The following is a 20,763-nucleotide window of genomic DNA, read 5'->3' as shown; positions in this document are numbered from 1 at the left end:
CCTTTTCCAATAGTTAGCCGTAGTCCCATTCTTGTAGTCTCAGATAACCTGGGCATTGGAATCTTATTTCCTTCGATGATGAACGTCGCGTTCACAAACTCCAAAGATCGAAAAGAGCACTCGATTGCTTCATCATTTGCCTCCAGATATGGGGCATCACTAGTTATTGCCGCGATGATGTCCTCTTCAGCATTGATTGTTACTAACCGACCTTTGGTCACTAATTTCAACTTTTGATGCAGCGATGAAGGGACCGCCCCCGCCGAGTGTATCCACGGTCTCCCCAATAGACAATTATACGAAGGCTTAATATCCATGACCAAGAAATCTACCTCGTATGTGCTCGGCCCGATTAAGAGGGGTACTTCAATTCTCCCCATTACCTTCCTTTCCGTGCCATCAAATGCTCTCACTACATTTTGGCATGTCTTCATATGGGAACTATCCACTGGCAACCTACTCAGCGTAGATAGGGGTAGGACATTCAGTGCAGACTCATTGTCAATCAATACCCCCGGTAACGTGTACCCTTTACAGCGAGTCATGATGTGCAAAACTTTAGTTGATCCTCGGCCCCCTGGCGGTACCTCATCGTCATTGAAGAATATGAAGTTGTCGGCACTTATATTGTTGACTAAGCGGTCCAGTTTGTTTACAGAGATATCGTTAGCAACATAAGTTTCATTCAGCACCTTCATCAATGCGCTGCGATGGGTTTCGGAACTTAAAAGTAAGGCCAGTACCGATATACGCGCTGGCTGTTTGTGCAACTATTCTACGACACTATATTCATTGTGCTTTAGGAATTTTACGAATTTCTTGGCTTCTTTTTCAGTCACTGATTCATTGACAGTTGGTTCATGCCCCGCTGGCTTCTCTTTCTTTTGCTCAATTGCTAATGATTTTTCTTTAACCTGCTCGACTTTTGTATTTGGGGTATAACGCCTTCCGCTGCGCGTATAAAAACCTTCGTCTTGAACTTCTTCTGATGCATTAATCGGGGTCTCCTCTCCCGGGAATATCACATTGCAGCTATAGTTCCACGGTACCCTTTTGCTATCTTTATAAGGAAAAGCAACGGGCTTTTGGATCACGACCTTTGGCGCAACTCGTGCCCCGACTTCATTCATTCTCGGACGTGATATGATAACCACTGGGTGGTTGACTTTGTAAACATCCTTCGTCGACCCCTCCTCAGAGGCACACACATCAGCTTCTTCTAGGTTCTCGACATATTCGAAGAATTCCAGCTCCTTATTATCCATCAATCCTTATACTAAAGCCCTGAATTGGATGCATTTCTGAATTTTATGGTCCTCTTGATCGTGGAACTCACAATAATTCTTCACTTCTCGAGGCCTGACCCCCGAATTCTGTGCCATCAAACCTTTTTCCACCATTTTCTTCCATACTTCTTTCAACGGGGTATTCACTTCTGCAACATTCATCTTAATTTCTTTCCCCGAACTCTGGATTATCGCATTTATCCCCTTATCCCCATGGTTAGGTAATGGATTCTTTGTATTGGATGCATCATCAAATTTCACAATCTCCATGTTGATGAGTCTTTCAACCAATTTCTTAAAAGTGGTGCAGTTTTCTATCGAGTGTCCTGTGGCTCCTGCATGGTATTCGCATTGGGCATTTGCGTCATACCATTTGGGGTATGGAGGTTGCATTGGCTTTAGATAGAAGGGAGACACGACATGTGCATCAAATAAACTTTGGTATAACTCCTTGTACGTCATTGGAATGGGCGTAAATTGAAGTTTCTCCCTATTTTGTTTTGTGTTGGGCTCTTGTCTGGGTGGGCCCTGCTGTCCAACAGTTGTCGACCTTAGTTGGCTTACGGTGATCGATTTCGAATATGAGCTCACATTATTCACCTCGTGCTCTTTTTTTCTCGGTGCTGACCTCTTGGCGTTTTCCCCAGCCTCTATTTTCCCACATCTTATGGCATTTTCTATCATTTCTCTAGACATTACTATGTCTGAAAAACTCTTGGTTGCGCTACCTAGTATGTGGTTAATAAAAGGTGCCTTCAGGGTATTGATGAAGAGCATAGTGGTTTTCTTTTCCAACAGAGGGGGTTGGACCTGTGTGGCCACTTCTCTCCATCGCTGGGCGTACTGCCTAAAGCTCTCATTATGCTTCTTCTCCATATTCTGTAAAGTGATTCTATCAGGGGCTACATCTACCACATGACCGTACTGCTTCATGAAGGCTTGTGCTAAATCTTTCCATGAACTGATCTGGGCGCGACTCAGCTGGTTGTACTATCTAGAAGCGACCCCAACCAGACTTTCTTGGAAGCAGTGAATTAATAGCGGGTCATTATTGACATGGCCTGCCATTCGTCTGCAGAACATAGTGATGTGAGCTTCGGGACAGCTAGTCCCGTTGTATTTCTCAAATTCTAGAGTTTTGAACTTGGGAGGGAGTACCAGGTCTGGAACCAAACTTAATTCCTTAGCATCGATTCCACCACGATAGTCGGTGTTTTCCATTTTTTTAAATTTTTCTTCCAACCATCTACACCTTTCTTCAAGCTCTCTCGGGAGTTCTAACCTTGTCTTTTCTACTTCTGTTACTTCATCGAGATTGAGGACCATAGGATTGGTCGGGTTATCCCCCGGATTAGAGCCCGAGCCGGGCTGATAATTCATCGGTGTCGAAGCACCGGCCTGAAATGGTTGGGGCCTAATTATGACCGATGGCCTTCTTGGGTACATGTCAGGTTGTGTCTGAACGTCCGCTGGGGCAAAACCCGGAGGGTAGGTAGGATCTTCATTATCTTCTCCCGCATTGATCAAAGGGCTTTTCCCTTTTTCTAATCCGCCAGCCAATAGACGAGTTAATTGGTCCATCATGCTTTTCTGGGACTCCAACATGTGGTCCATCATATCTTGCTAGATTTTGGCAAGCTGTTCTTACATACGTGCTTGTAATTGATCCTGCATCTCTTTTTGCATTTGTTCCAATCTCTCTAACCTTTGGTCCATTGCCTTTGTTTTTCCCCTTGTACTGTAACGATGTTCCTGGGTAACTGCCATGATTTTTAGGGTTTCTTGTGAGTTTTAGTGCGTATGATGTAATGCTGATGCATGAATGCGATGAATGCAAAAAAAAACGTTAATTCCAATTCGATTTCATTAGAGTAACTTTTCTAGAAAACAAGTTTCTTTACATAAAATAGATTACATATAAGGCTTGGCACTGTTTTGAGTTCCTCTATATTCTCTTTTAATTCTTCGATTCTGTTCTGACTAGCTTTCAACTCGATTGCAGAGTTACGCGAGCGATACTGATACAATGACCTCTCTAACTCTGATACCCGGATCTTTAACCCTTCCTTCTCATTCTGGCTTTCTACCAAACTTCTTTTCAGAGCACCTTCTCGAGCTTGAGCATCGCAAAATTTTTTCTCCCACTGGTTGGCTTTGCTTTGTTCTTCTTTAACTTTATGTCGCCATTGTTCGGATGTTTTTCCTAACCCAGCGGTTCTCATTAATCTGCGCAGCTTCTTATAGTCCGTTTTCAAACTGTCTAAGTCCTCTTCGGCCTTGTTTTTCCCTTTTTTGAGTTTTTCAGCTTCTAGTTTCTGGACATCGACATCTAACCCTAACTGCATCTTCTCTTCTTCCAATTGTTCGATCCTTTTTTCTAGCTCTAGATTCTTTCTCTCGAAATCTTGCCTGATGATTTCTAGCTCAGATGGGATTACTTTCAGGTGCTCTTCTATCGACTGAGGATTCCCTAGATCTGATGTAGGGATGTTGTCGTTAATCCTCTGATTCCACCATCGGTCGTACTCAGGAGTAGTCATGGGATTGGCAGCAAACTTCTTCATTCTACGAGTCTGGTTCCAGGCATTTGATATTTCGCGAACCTTCTTTTTGTAATTATTCCCTGTGAACACGAACATGCACTGGGCTAACCCGTATGTTAGTGGTGTAAACTGTCTGGATCTGTATTGTCGCAATGCAAGCAGAGGAGCATACCCGACGGCCCCCCATACTCCTAACAAGGGAACCCAATCGAAGTCTCCGCATCGGTATAATATTTCATTAGGAACCATCCACGGGGCTCTCCATTCAACATCTTCTTCTTGCAGATTCTGGAGCACCGTCATCCAATTTTCTTCTGTCACATCATCTCGCCTCGGTGTAGCCACTAACTCTTTCAATAGAGAGTAATTTTCAGAGAAGATGCGATACGAGACCTTTTCCACTTTCCAAAAATGGCTGTGGAACCAGGATAGCAAGAGCTGTGCACATCCAATAAATCTCCCTTCGCCTGCTCTTCTACAAACATTTAATGATCTGAAAGTTTCAGACAAGATTGCGGGTACAGGTGTGGTTCCTTTACCAAGCCTGTCGAAAAGGTCGGCAACAGCCTCGTCTACATGCCCCAAAGCCTTGGGGAAGATGACCAGTCCATAAATGCTCAAGGCGAAGACATCTACCCTTTTCTTCACGTCGGGGTGCGCTAAGACTAGATCCCTTAGGTTCTTCCAAGGAATGCATTTACAATCTCCTTTTTGTTTGATCCGGGTTGTCACCCACTGTTCGCTCATCCCTGTGAGGTTCATTAGCTTTTTTGAAAATGCTAGGACGTTAGCAGGTCTGGCATAAATTCTGTCAACCTGAATCTTTGGGCAATGGAGCAAGGTCGTGTATTCTTTTATAGTAGGTACCAAATCTACTTTCCCGAAGGTGAAGCAACTGTAAGTAGAATTCTAATATTGGGCAAGGGCTCGAAACAGGTCTTCATCTACCTTGACATCGAGCAGATAAGGTAAATCACCGTAATGACAATAGAATAGCTGTTTGACCTCATCATCCCACTGACCCCAAATCTCTTTCATCTCTTGGAGATTATTCTGAGTTACGCTGATCCGAGTAAAATTCCACAATTCTGACACATACCCCTTGGTAAGACTGTTACCTTTCTCTTGTTGTGTTGTCTCAGCCCATATCCGGACAGCCGCGTTGTCTTCTACTTTATCAAAAAACCCATTTTCCATGATAAGCTATCTATTTAGGAACCGAATGCGAATCAACACCTTTTATGATGAAAATGCCATGCAAATACAATAAATGTAAAACAAAGCAAGTCAGTAATTTATACGCAGTTCAAAGCAAACAAAGAATAATAAATATAGCACTTGCTCAGGTAACCACTAGGGTTTCGTAGTGGCTCTACCTAGGGTGGGTTCTTAAGGCTCGCTACATGGGGTTTGATTCTAGAATAATGGTACCTGAACCAGCAGATTCCTCGATCTTCACCCATTATAGGCTCAAACAGACCGAGTTCAGTTCAGGGGAATACATTTCCCTATGGCTGCACGGAGATGAAAATCTCACGAAGACATAGGTACGGATGTATCTCGAAAGCGATCCACTATCCTGTACGGAGGTGAAAACCTCACGAAGGAGTAGTTTCTCACTCCCACTTAAAAGGGTGTGATCAAAGCGACCATGCAATGCAATATGCAAAACTATTTAAAGACTCGAAACAACGCAGCAGGTATTGTACCACAAAAATAGCTGATGAAATGTAATGAAAGGATCGTATTTCAAAACCAAATTTTCAATTTTCGATAAAAAGACAAGAGTTAATCAACTTGTGGCTTGACTCTCTCATTCGTGTCCCCAGCGAAGTCGCCAAGCTATCGTAACCATTTTTTTTGAAAAAACGGGAATCGACTTGGATTTTGAAAATGAAAACGAAAAACTGGAGCCGCCACCAATCCTTTTTTATGAGGTGTGATCGGATCACCCTTGATTAATCATTTTAATAAAATTTAAGATTTACTAAAACGATAATTTTTGGTCTACGAAAATCAGAAAATGAGTTCGGGAGTCGGTTACGCACGAGGAAGAGTTAGCACCCTCGATACGCCCAAAATTGGTACCTAGTTGATTAATTAGTGTCTCAATGTCAAAAATTTGAAAACTTAAAATACTTTGAAATACGATCCCTCTCTTTGTAAAAAGGTTAAAGATCTTCCCGTCTCGCAATAATGAAATACCACGTCCAGTAAGTTAGGACACGATATCTCGAACTTTGAGACTGAGCTTGCCTTTTATTAATGTATTTTAACTTCTTTTAAAAAATTTTCGGTTAGTTAGTGTGAACGAGGGAAATCGAAACCCAGTAAGTTAGGGCACGTTTTCTCGAATTTTCAAACACCGAATATTGCCTTTATTTTAAAACAAAAAGTATGATACCCAGTAAGTTAGGGCACATCACGTCGTACCTTCGCGAATAAGTATTTTTAAGACTCGTATTATGATTCAAAAGAATATCCCGTTATGTAGGTTAAATGAGAAAAATCGAAACCCAGTGAGTTAGGGTACGATTATCTCGAATTTCCTAATACGAGATATTACTTTTATGAAAGAGCCTTTTTTTTAACATATTAGTAAAACGTGGTTTATAGTAAAATATAAAGCAAATTAGGATATTAATATGTATAATTAATGATAGGTGTGATAACATAAGCAGTTATAAGTGATAAATAAATAGAAATGTTAGTAACATATAAATATAAACAAATGCATGAGGAAAATAACGATCGAATACATGAGTAAATAAATGAAAATGAATGAAACACGGCAAAATAAAAATGGCGATGATAACGTAGCCGATAATAATAGTGATAACATAAATAATAATATAAAATGATGTGCAGATATATACATAGATGCATTGAGATATATACGTAATAATAGAAATAAAATATATATGTAGTATTAAAAGAAAATATACATAATACGTATATATATGTATATATAAATATATATGAGATATTAAGAAGTATATGCATGGAAAAACATAATATGATATTCACAATATATAAAACTTACAATAAAATGATATAGACGATATAATATTAATTTACACGGGCATAATATGAAGTATAATATATAAATATATTTAAAGTATGTACATAATATATCTATATATATTAGAAAATATAATATATATAAATATATATATGCATACATAATTTTAGAAAAGTAGAAATATACATAATATAAAGTTAGGAAAATAATAATAAACAACAAAAAAACTAGTAATAATATTATGTGATATATGTACATATAAGTATTAAACGAAAATAATACTAAGGCTCATAAATAATAAGTATGATAATAATAATAGAATATAATAAATAATAAACAACATAAGAAAAAAAAAAGGTAAGTAATATAAAAACTAAATTAAATTTAAAAAAATGATTAAATTCGAAATAAAATGAAGTTTTGGGGACAATTTAAAAATTAATAAAGGAGAAAGGGACTAATTTGAAAGCGCGTACGACTACCGAGGGCCGAAAAGGCAATTTTCTCGAGCCCCTTAAAACGACATCGCAGAAATGAGGACCGAATCGCAAACGCAATAGATTCCAGGGCCAATTTAAAAGAAATTAAAACCTGATTGCAAAGCATATAAAAAGCGGAAGGACCATGCGCGCCAAAAGGTATCTATTTTTTATTTATTTTTTTTGTATTTTTTATGTCTTTAATATATGCATATATATGTAGGGACTAGATTCAAAAATAGAAAGGAAAAAAAAAGAGAAACAAGAACACGAAAATAATAAAACTATCACCTTAGATTTTCAAATTTGCTCTTTAGTATTTAGATTCTCCGATTTGGTGCTATTTTCTTGATTCGTTGTTGTTGAGGTCACTGTTTTGCTCTTTTGTTAAGAAAAAAAGGAAAATCAAATAGAATACTTCCTATTTATCCGGAAAAAAAATCCCTTCTACAATGGTTTTGCTTGGCTTTTTATAGCCATTTCATTTCCTTTTTTTTAATATCTGTCTATTCTTCCATTGTTGCTGCAGACAAACGGTGGTGGAGCAGAGGCGGTAGTGGATGGGACAGGGGCAAGTGGCTGAACGGCTAGGGTTTTAGGTTTTCCCCTTTTTTTCTTTAATGTATTGGGCTAGAGTTTGGGTCCAAAATTGGGCTTGTACAATGTCTTTTGTATTTATGTCTTTTATATTTTGCATTTATAGCAAAATTGCGACAAGCAAATATTAACTCATTGATTGTCTAAAGTTCAAACTGAAGATAAGTGGCATTGTACAAAACTTTTACATTATGAGAAAGACAACTTACTTCAGTAGATAATCTAAATGAGTTTGTAATCCCGTAAAAGAATCAAAGTGAGTATTTGATTCAAATAATGAGAATGATTATTATGTCGTCTACAATTCTAATTGGGAGATGGCTAGTCTTGGCTATCAGAGTAATTGACTCCACGAGTAGATACATAGATGTATTCATTAGTAGAATGATACATTGGACTAGACCCAAGATGAATTAATTCTAAATCCGTTTGTGAATTAATTCACTTGTGACGTCATGGTGATTTACCTAAATCTTGAGTTAGTCACTGACCATGCGTATACAACTCACGTGCTTTGATATAAGTAGAGGCTTATACTCTAAAAATGATCGAGCCAATAGCTGGTATGTTGGGTACATGACTTGTATATGTCATGGCTTTTCTAGCAATAACATAATTCATAGTTCAATTAAAGAGTTAATTATATCCTCTCATTGAGATTATATGGATTAATAAATATGGAACGTGGGTACGGGTTGCTTGTTCTCGAATGAACAATTTATCACAGTCATTTGTTGATCGTGATCATATTAATCATTAAGAAGACACAATAGTGACAATGAGATAAAATAGGATTGTATTGGGTGAACGGATTTAACTCAAAGGAATCAATGATACAATATGAGGGTAACATACATGACGATGTTATTGGACAAAACAGTTGGATGAATTGTTTTCGTAAAGAGTATACAATAAGGAGTTTTCAACATGGTACTTCATGTAAACTGACTCCATGATTAAGTAATTGTGAATTATAGGAACGATGCTTCTAAACATAATTGCAATCACTATAGCCTAATTCTATATGTCCGATTGGTCCCTCCTGCTAGCTCAACAAAAGCTTGATCAGACTGCATTTGAGTCAAAAGTAAATTCTACGACTTTGGGAATAATCTAATTGAGTGGATTTATTCGATGTGGAATTAAATTAGGTGGTCATGAGAATTGTTCAACTAGAGAATTTGATTAAAGAATTTTCTTAAAAAATTAATTTGGAAAATCTAAGTGATTTTTGGAAAAATTAATTTTGATTAAGTAAAATTAAATTAATCAAATCAATTAAAATTAATATGATATTTTTGAAAGTTACTTTTCAAGTTAGACAATTGGACCAATAGGTAATTGAACTTAAAAATTGGATTTGAGATCTTAAATTGGGTCTGGGTGCTCAAAACTGAGACCAAGACCAAAAAATGGTCAAGCCGGGCTCCGTATGTGAAACCATCTGACAGTACAATCGGTGGCTAGACCAGACTGGTCGGGTCATCATTGACCCGGACTGAACCGATAACAGCCAAACCGGCTCAGGGTGCCATAAGGGTGTCACACCTGCATCACCAAACATGGTGATGCCAGTGGCTGGGTAGATAGTGTCCTGGTGGCTGGTAAGATAGTGTCCCAATGGCCAGCGGCGGTTGGCCATCGGTGGTTGAGTAGTGAAAGGGTTACACTCATATTGGGACTCTACCAGAGAATTTAATTTCAGATTAACTATTCCAAAAATAATATTATTTTAAAATTTTAATGTTAAATTAAATTTAATACTTATCTTAATAGTATTTTATTAATTCAATATTAAAATGAGTATCTTAATATTAAATTTAATTTAAAGTTTATCTTGTAGATAAACATTCTATTATTTTAATAAGATTTAATATTAAATTTAATCTAATATTTATAATTTTAGATTAAATTTAATATTAAAGTTAATTATAGTTGAACTCTCTAAACTCTACCTATATAAAGAGAAAATTTTCTAAAGATATTTTTTTGATTTATAACTTGACCTAAAAGTTTGGAGAAATTGCAAAATTACCCCACTGGTAATTTTTTTGAAAAATTTTTCTGATTCGAAGTGAGCTCATGCTCAGCAAACGTGAGCTTGAGGATAGCAGAGAAGACTACTCGATCGAAGCGCTCATCCTAGAGGAATCAAAAAGATACAATTTTGATTAAGTGTTTATTACTTTAGATATCACAACTAAAATCTTGTTATGAAAAAAATTAAAACTCTGGTTTTCCCTAAATTTATCTTTCACTATATTTTCCAAACCCGTTTTTTTTAACAATCACTCCTTTCATATGGGATGGGCTTGTTAGATCCGTTTCGTGTATTGAAAACAATTATATATGTTATCTAGATTTTTAACCCACACTTATAATTTGACCAATCTAGTAATTATTTTCTATTTTTCAAAATATTAATTAATTTATCCTATTAAATTAGTTTCTTAAACCGATTCTAATTCCATTAAAACCATAACAACTTTAACATATATAAAATCTACGAGGAAATATATTTAATTGCCCCACTCAATAAAACTATGGTGATTAATTAATTTAATTTTTACTTTAAACTTCAAGTATTTAATTACAATCAATTAAATAATAATTCAAAGAAATTAATTCAATTTTTAAGTAATCTTTTATACTTAGCGAGAAAACACATTCATTGTGGATAGTGATACTTGCTATTTATTTCTCTTAATCTTCATTTCATTCATTCCAAATTATCGGTTCTAGATGCAATCCGTTTTGAGTTATGTCAAGTTAGCAAAGCACCAATTGTAAATATATAATTAGGACTCAAATTATTTTTAATTAAGTTTGACTCTTAGTTTATTAATTACAATTTATTTAACAATTGAATCATTCCATGAAAACTTATTAATAAGTGATTGTCTAATGACATTGTCGTAAGTTTGTTATCCTCATAGAATATTTTTGACCTATTTAGGTTAAATTCATTTACCTAATATGATCCTATTTATCTTATAGTAACCATTATATCTTCTTGCATGAATCAAAGTCAATTACTAACAAATAGTAATTAAATCATTTGTTCTAGATAAATTACCAATGGTCACGTTAAGTTTCCATCTATTATGTGGTGCCAATGAGAGGATATCATTTACCCCTTTTTTAAGCTATGACTTCCACTATTGTAAATGAAGCTATGTCATGCATAAGTCATATACTCATCATTCCAATTTTTGATTATTTAGTTATTTGAACTTAAGCATTTAATACATCAAAGTATACGAGTCACGCACACATAGTCAGTCACTTACTTAGGATTGAGGTAAGTCACACTATGATAGTCACAAGTGAATTAATTCATAAATAGATCTAGAATTAATTAAACTTTTGTCCCATTCAATGTTATTGCCAATCTTGACAATCACATCTATGTCTTTATCTTCTGGGATTCAACTGCTCCAATACCCAAGACAAATTACCTCTCTATTTGGACTTGATAGATGACATAATAGCCCTTTAATCAATTTTTTTCAATTTCGATTCATCAGACTATAAACTTTTTAGATTACATACTAATATAAGTTGTCTTCTCACATTACGATTTTACCACGTAATGCAACTTAGTATTAATTAAACATAAGGCAATTAGTGAGCCAATATTTACTTACATTTTGCTTTGTGTAAAAAACTCATTGAGGACAAATACGAACGATATTAATGTGAACAATAGAGTTTTATTTAAAACAATTTGTTCAAAAGAATTGGTAGCATAAATTACAGTTCTTTTGGGGATGTTCTAGTAATGGAAAGAAAATGGCACTAGTCAATTAGGAGCCTGTGTGTCAATCTTGGGCTAATGGTGGTTTAGGCTTAAGGTAATTAAGGGATCATAATACAGCCTTCATGATGAAACTCAGATTTAATATTTTCTCAAATTCTAATGCTCTTTAGGTTCATGTTCTTCAAATAAAATATGGAATAAAGAATAGGTTGATTGAGACTTTAGATTAAAGAAGTGACCTTTTTCTTTGGAAAGGTTTATAAAAAATATGACCACTAATTCGGGAAATTTTAATTTGGTCAGTGGGAGATGGGAACAATATTAAATGATAGAGGGACCCGTGGATTCCCACTATTGGTCCTCTTTGCAATAATATTTTACTTCAGTCCAATTTAGCGTCGGATTGCTTTCTTAAGGATATGGGCACTGAGGAAGGATATTGGAATCCTAATCCTTTCTAACTTTGGCTTCCAAACGAGATCATTTGTAAGATTGTGGGGATTCCCTTACCATGTCCAACAACTGGATAGAACAAATTCATATAGGGTGGTACAACAACAGGAACCTTCACACTCAAGAGTGCGTATGGGAAGATTTGGGAAAAGTCATGGAACCCAAAAGAGGTGATTTGGAAACTTTTGTGGAAATTTCAGGGTCTCTAGAGGATTAGATACTTCATTTGGCTTGCCTTTCAGTAATGACTTATTACTAATGTGGAAAGAGTGAAAAGGTGTTTGAGTTACAATAGTTCTTGTGGGTTTTTTTGTCATAAATTTGAAGATGTGTTACACACTTTAAGGGATTGTCTAACAGCTAGAGATATACAGGAACACATAATTCTAGTAGATAAGCTATCTTGGTTTATTTAGGTAAACTTCTGGAATGGCTAAAGACAAATTTACAGAATTCTCAACAGTTATATGTAAGAAATGTTGATTGGCAATGCCTCTTTGGACTCATTACGTGACGTACTTGGAAAAATCGTAATCTTCTCACGTTCAAGGTATTCCATAGAGTGCAAATGAAATTGTTAAAGTTTCTTATAGTTGGGCCAAATAGTATGTTTCATGTAGTAATAAGGTAGCAAAGGCTTATTTGCAACCTAAAATTTCACCTTATTCCCTTTGCAGGAATTGGATCTGCTTAAGGACATATGGTGTGGTCAAAGTGGATGGAGGTTTTGCTGTAGCTGGAGGAGTATTGCCGGATCAAAGTGAAAGGTGGGTCGTTGATTTTAACAGGCATTTGGGATTTTGTTCTGTTATTGAGGCATCAAAGATGGTTTAGAGATTTTTTTAGAATGGAATTATGATAATACTCTAATTCAGACCAAAAGCATGGAGGCAATCAACGCAATTCAAGATCAGGTTCCTAATGGTTCAGATTCGGCATTGGTTAGGAGGATTCACCAACTCTTATCCAAAATAGAACATTAGATTATTCGGCATATTCCTAGAGAAGATAACAAGGAAGTAGATAGAATCACTAAATTAGTACAAGAAATGAGAGAAGGACTATAAGTATTTAAGGCTTCCCCTTTGGGAAGTTAGTTTTATGTTAATGTAATTTTTTGGGGGGGATTTTTTTATCTTTTCACCAAAAATATATATATTAAAATTATTTTTTAATGTTAATTTAATTATATAATGAGCAATAAGAGATATTTTTTTCATTTCATAAAATTTTCTTGAACTTGTACTTTTACATATTTTATAGATTGATATTGATTAGCTTTTGAAAATATAGTTAAATTCTCGAATATTACACCATAATGTTTATGATAATAATATTGATATAAAAATTGGCGTCATATGTGGGAAATGGGCAAAAGGTTATGTTTCTTTCCCAAGTAAGAATTCATGGCTCAATCCCTTCATGTTCTTTTATTTTTCTCCATTTTGGGTCTCTTGAAGTTTTTGTAATATTTGGTGTCTATAAGAGCTTCCAACTTTAGGGGCAATAAAGATGTTTCCCTCAAATGCATTAAGTGAAGAACTCCTTAGAAACTATATGAAAGGGTCAACAGGGCCTTTGCTAGCAAACCAAGAGGGGCCCTCACCTACACACCAAGAAGCACTTCACCCACACACCAAAAACCCTTTTCGTCACTCCAAAAAGGGCCTCGCACCTACACACACTATAGGAAAATAGGGTTTTATGATAAAACGCCGCAAAAATTGTAAAACACAGAGCAATAGCGGCGTTTTTGGAACGCCGCTAAAAACAGAGCAATAGCGGCGCTTTCGGTAAAACGCCATTAAAAACTAGAGCATTAGCGGCGCTTTCGGTAAAACGCTGCTAAAAACCAGAGCATTAGCGGCGCTTTCTGTAAAACCTTAAACCAAAAAAAATCATAAACACTAATCTATAACCCCTAAAACACTAAACCCTTGAACCCTAAAAGTCCTAAACACTAAACTATAACCCCTAAAACTCTAAACCCTAAAAAACATCATATGGATGTTGATGTGTATATACATAGATATTAATGTAAAAGCTTATGTTCATAATAAATTATGGAAGCAATACTTAATATTGATTAAATTTATTTTTAGGTTTAGGGTTTAATATTTAAGGTTTAAGGTATATGGTTTAGGGTTTTATGATTTAAGGTTTAATGACCATGGGTATATAGTATGTTAATCTCAAGTGAATCATATTCAATAATTAAATCCTAAACCCTATAATTAATTATTGTTATCGATAATAGATATCTTGATTTTGATAAAAAATATTTTATATATTATAAGGTGTTATATTGTTTAATGGATTGAAGCGATATTTTGTGGAAAATGTTTTAAATGATAAGTTTACCTTTAAATTTTATTAATAGTTTTTTGTTTATACTATTTTAATATTTATCTATATTGATTAATTAAAATATATATTTATTTATACGAATGAAAATCCTCTGCACTCATTTGTGTCTCCACGTTTTTTAATTGTAACTCATTTTCTTTTTATAAAACAGTGAATTTTCCTTTATTTGTAAATCAATCTTATTAAAAAGTTGCAACTCTTTTTTTTCTTTTTTCTTTTTTGTTTCTAAATAAGTGTTGTTTTAGTTCCAACTTGTTTTATAGAGTGTTTTTTTATTCTTTTAAGGTTGATGGTTTATGTTTTATGATTTAGGGTTTGAAAACTATAATTAAGGGTTTAATGTTTAGATTAATTAGTATTTTTTAATTTATATATTAAATAATCTCTTATATAATTATAAAAGAGATAATATTAATTTTAATATTTTAAAATTATAAAAAATTATTTATTGAAAAATAAATAAAAAAAGTAACTATTTTGGATAGGACCAAATTATAACAAATGAAATAAGGTCTTATTTTTATGTTTTAATGAGTTAGCGGCGCTAGCATATAAACGCTGCAATAGACCACCTGTAGCGGAATTTTTTTAAAAAACACCGCAAAAAAAATTTAATTGAATTTAAACCTTCCCGTTTCAAGGAGTGGAATTAGGGGCGTTTTGTTATAAACGCCACAACTGTCTTTTTTTTTTTACCAAAACTCCATCGTTTTAGGTTCATCCAATTTATTCCAAGTGCTCCTGATAGCTGTTCTCTTCCCCTTAATAAAATTTCCCCAATTCCCTCTCTTCTTCTTTAATCCCTAAATTTTCATCCCCAAGTTCTCAACCCATTTGCCACCGAAGACGCCGATCGGACCACCTAGTGCATCGCGCTCAACTAACCCCTCTGCTGCATCGCTGTCGCCGTCAATCTCTACTGCCACAGCCAATCGGTAAAAGGGCTCGATAGTTTGGTTTCTATTGTTGCTTCTAGGTCTCGAAAAGGGCTCCCAATTATCGTTATTACACCCTAATTATTTTTGTTCATTTAGTTGAAGAGTCTTTTCTTGTTCTTCCATCATCATCTTCCTCCTACCATCGTCCCCCTTCTTTCCCTGTCGCGTCTCTGCAAATCAGTTTCTTTTTCGTCTCTTTTCATCTCAGTTCTCACCTGCTGCCGTGTCCGCTGGTTTTTTCCAAACCTGACGAGTCTCGGTAACGAAGATTGTGAATTAGAGTTAGTGCTCAAACAACTTTGCATTATAGTTAACACACCAAATTATGTTCCATTGGATGCTTTAGTTGTTATTTAGTTTCTATTTGAATGTAGCTGTTTTAAATTTTGAACAATTATTAGAGCTAATGTTTGACCCTTAATTTCTTCATTGTCTTTTTTTTTTAAATTGATCAATGTTCTTGTTTCGTTTAAGATGCCCTTAAATCAATGGATCAGAAACGGGTTCATGATTTCCTTTTAGATATAAGGTAATGCAGGTTTGGATTTTAAATCCTTTTTCTCATTTATTTTTCTAAATTTGTATAATAATATTTTGATTTGAATATTATAGTTATTGTCTGTGACAGATACAAATCTTTCTTGGAATTTGTTTACTTTTTATGCAAATAATCTATTAAAAATGTATAACTTATTAAATTCAAATATTTTATTATGCAAATTTTGTTATCGTTGCTTATGTCTGGGTCCATTTTCATGTTGACTAAATATTTGAGATATGGCTTAACTTAATACTGTTTTTTTGTATCCATTTAATCTGCAAGTTCACTTAGAGAAACATTAGCTTTAAATTTGCGTCGCAACGTTCATGTTTACGGTGTTGAAATAGACAATGTATCACAGTTTATGGTCCGGTTGCCTGCTAATTTGTACAAGTATTTGGATGTTCTTAGGTTTTTGCTTGTTGCTATTACTTGCTATTGCTGTGATCTTTTATTTTCAGATCAGCCTCACATAGTTGTATCTGTGTCATGTTTAAGTTCACGTAAAAGACTAGAAGCCATTAGGTTGCAACTTAGTTAATGATACACTTGCAGTTACATTGTTGTGTTGAGACTTTAAGTCGATGTGTTTTATCTATTTTAATCTGCAAATTTGTTGAGAGAAACATTAGTTTTAAATATCCAATTGCCTGCAGATCAGCGCAAGGTCCAGGTTGTTCTAGTCAGGAAGCTGTTTCATAGGATTGCTTTAAGAATTTAGATTCTGTGTTCATACCTTGTAGTTTGTTCTTTATAAAGACATTTAGTTTTATATACTTTGTTTGGTTTTACAGGGTGATGCCGATAGTGCTCTTGACAGGCTTTGGCAGAAAAAGAAAGCCGAAGTCAAACAGTAGTAGTCGGGTACCTTTTTATTACCGGTCTCTGAACTCAGGAGGGAAAATTCTTGGCAATGACTGTTAAATTCTAGTTTGTTTAGGTGGATAAAGTTGAAAGTTGTTTTTGTCGAATTGTTGATGTTTAGTCTCTTGCATTAGATATATACACATACACATACATACCAATGTCATGCTCATACTCAGTTTTTGATGCTCACATCTAAATCTATGATGATATTCTTACACTCGTAGAACTACAGTCTTTATATGTGACATGAATATATTTTTTGGTTAAATCTTTTCAATTTCTAACTTCATATGATCTTCCAGTGATGTTAAGACTACTATGAATATATTTGTTGGCCATTTTTGCCTAAAACAATGTTGAGAAACTATGTTAATCCATGAACAGTTTGATATCTGCTTAAAACTGTTATAAAAAGTTTTGCTACTGCTGTTATAAACAGTATTATATAGTATTTACAATCGGACCTTCCAGTCTTCTTACAATTTCCTTAGGCTTAGCGTTTTTCCTCGTGGATGCAAAATAATAGATACTAATCTTAGGCTGAGTTATATTAAATATTAAAATTCATTTCTTTTTAATTTGCGTAAAGTAAGTATACAGATCAAGTTTAATGATTACCTCAGTGCTTTAAAGAGGTTTTTTATATTTAATTTAACATTTAAAAACTCCTCCAGGTTGGTCTTAATTTGCTCAGTATGCTAATGGATATGCAGTTTCTCCACATGTCCTATAGGCTTCTTTTTTTACACTTGTTTCCTACATGCAGCTTTAGTCATATCTGGCTCGTGTATTACCTGGTTGAAAATTGGATGCAAGTTTTATATTTATTTTGATCAAAGAAAGAAAAGCAAAGCAATGTTTTAAGTATCTAATGCTTCATCATATTCAGTTGATTCTGTTGAAAAGAAAGAAAAAAAGAAGAAAAAGAACATATAAAAAAAGCTAACTGATGCAAAAGATCTTCAGTGTTTAAAAGAGGAATTCCAGATTTTTAATGTTGATTTATCTCAAAACTTTGATGTGTTTTTGAACAGACAAATAACCCATGAGCCAAAAGCATGTAACCGTATGTTCAAGGAAGACATGAATTTCAAGAGTTTCAATGAATTGGTTATTAGTCATGAACTTGTATTGGTTTAACGTTTAGATTGAAGCTTGGTGTTGAATCTACTGTTTAGGGAAGCTTATTAAGGTTAGTGTTCTCTTGAATTTTAGCATTCTTGCTGTAGTCTTTTTTTCTACTGTTTTTTCTTACTGGAGTATTGTTGAATTTTGGCAGTTTTTTCTGGAACTTGAAAAATTAATGACCTTGTGCTCATGCATTGTTTAAGTGAAATAATATTTATCTTGAGCTTCTAGATTATCAAACCCTTCCAACAAATTTATTCTTCCATTCCATGCTTTTACTGTATTTTAAAAAATTATATTTTTATCACTCCATTATAGCTATGATTTTTATATTTAAATCCTTTAAAAAAAGAGATTGAAAGAAATGGGTAACAAAATGTGATTTGAATCAATGTGTTCAAGTTTTGAAATAAATCGAATAGATTACTATGTTATATAAAATATAAGTATAATTTTATTTTTTGTATTTATCCTTTACCAACAAAGGTAGTAGAAGATATGGTGTTATTGAATGTGATCCACTAGTTCGCAAAGGACTTGAGAAAACTGTAAGTAGTCTTTAATAGATGGCACTTAACAAGCATTCCATTCATAAACGGTAACCCCCTTGAATAAATTTCTCTACTTGAAAGCATATGGATAAACTAATATCGCTTGTGCAAGCAAGCTAAGCACATGGTCATTCCTTATATGCCGATATTAGCGCCTCCACAAAACTGGACAGGGTATGTACTCAAGGTCCTATCTTTGTACAGTTTATTCCCTCTACTCATTCAGATATACTGACAGCTTGGTACAAAATTTTCCTGCTTATGCAGATATCTTCATATGTCAACTTGAAAAAGCTATATTTATATATATATGATTATATTCCTACTTATGCAAATATCTTCATATGTCATCTATTAATTACGGTTCTTATTTGGGTCTTTCAAGTTTTTGAGGTGGTTATAACTCCTACATGTTTGATGCTGGAATATTTCTAGATCGTTTCCAGTATTTGTAGTTAGCTACAATAGTTTAGTTTGATTATAATTGCCTGAACTTTGATTCTAGAATCAATTAGCTTTTGGGGATTTTATTTATGTCTTTAGTTTAAAGGAAAAGTGGTGTGGCAATTTTATGGAATTAAAATGCTTTGATTTGATGAAAAAGATGATACATTCAATCCTAACTGTAAAGCAAAAACCAAGCCTCTTTCTTGATACCTCAAAGCTCTGCCATTAAACTATTTATAACACCTATATTCATTACTAAACCTTTGATATGACTATTGACACTTTTTTTTCTTATCAAGCCTCATAAGAAGCTTGTTTATGTCTTGCTTTAATCTAGCTTAAACCTATTAAATCTCTTTCTCCTGATTGTTGACAGTCATTTATCGGATGCATGTTTCAAAGCATCAATAATGATTACTTTCGATAAATTTTAATTTGAAGTTATTGAAATAATCTCTTTTTCTTAAAACACGAAACTGTCTGTTGTGCAAAAAGCATGCATCCTGCCATTTTTTTTGCAATATATATACATGTAAGGAACGTCCAGGTTGTATGTTTGTTGAGCACAAGGATTTTTTGCGCTATGAGTCATTTCCCCTTTAGAACATCAAATCATTTTCAGATTTATTTACTTCCTTCAGGTTTTTGGTCACCTTAGCTTTAGAGTCTATAGGCTTTAAGTCATTTTCCTTGCCTTGCTATTTTTAGATTGTTGTTTTTTCTTTCTTATTTCTAGACAGCATGTTCTATCATGGTTTTGGTTATTTTCTTTGTTAGCTGCTTTTGAAATGGGGAATTGGTGGAAAGATCCAATAGCATCATCTTCATTATCTTGGGACTTGGTCATGTGTAAAGGTTTTTCTTGTTTTTCATTAAAGGCCCCTGCATCTTAATAGGATAATGGTTGTTTATTGTTGTTCAAAGCATGATGAAATAAACATGTTAGGCGTGGTTTAATACATGCCTTGCTGACTTGTAAGGTTTTCCAAAACAAGACAAAATTTAGTTGTCTTTAAGATGTTCGAATGTGGTTGTTCAAATGGTTCCTCAAATTTTCCAAATGTGTCTTTGAGGTGCTCGAAAATGTCATATTAATGTTGTCCATATATGATTTTGAATGCTGGAAATTTGCAGCATTTAATTTCCTACTTGAAGTTGATTAAACCATGTTGTAAATGCAAAACATTTATATGCTGTTCACATGCTAAATTAACCATTAGTGAGCTTAAAATTGATCTATTCGAATGTGTTAAATTCATTGTTCAATGTGATGTTATTTATGCCAATGTATTGAGTATATTAAGTTGTGCAATTTGATGTTATATGTGGCGTTAATGTTGACTTGTTAATTGCATATTTTATTATTAATCTGATTTAGGGTTCTGAATTTAGAAGAACCTTATCTTAAGATAAGTTATCTACTTTCATAACAACTGGAATCTGATTCTGTTATTTTGGTTAGTTCTTGCCTTCATATATCATTCATTAACTTTTATTTCTTTTTTCTCAGGTTTGAGTTTTTATTGGATGCATGGTCCAGGATTAGCTGAATTCATGCATAGTGACGACTTGTTTGAGCTAACTGCTCATCTTAAAGTGTGCATTCTATCATTATTTTGTTCTATTTGTATTTTGTTAGATTTCTGGTGTAGTATGATAAGTGATGTATTTTGTTTGATTGTTATTGATAAACTTTCTGTTTGGTGGGATATATATTTATATCATAGATATTATTCTTGTTCTCAATATTTTGATAATGAATTTTAATTTTTTTATATTTTTCA

The 20,763-nt window shown here is 34.2% G+C and overlaps 1 long non-coding RNA gene across 1 annotated transcript; it reads left to right on the top strand.

Moving 5' to 3' along the window:
• Window positions 1-15,201: 15,201 nt before the first annotated feature.
• On the top strand, window positions 15,202-20,756 carry LOC107888915 (uncharacterized). The gene is made up of 2 exons (XR_001681575.2): window positions 15,202-15,974; window positions 16,781-20,756. It is a non-coding gene; the product is annotated as an uncharacterized lncRNA (long non-coding RNA).
• Window positions 20,757-20,763: the final 7 nt, after the last annotated feature.

This window comes from Gossypium hirsutum, chromosome A09 (genome assembly GCF_007990345.1).
Source record: "Gossypium hirsutum isolate 1008001.06 chromosome A09, Gossypium_hirsutum_v2.1, whole genome shotgun sequence".
Taxonomy (NCBI): Eukaryota; Viridiplantae; Streptophyta; class Magnoliopsida; order Malvales; family Malvaceae; genus Gossypium; species Gossypium hirsutum.
Note: the sequence above shows the minus strand (reverse complement) of the source record. Positions and strands in the feature narration are given on the sequence as shown.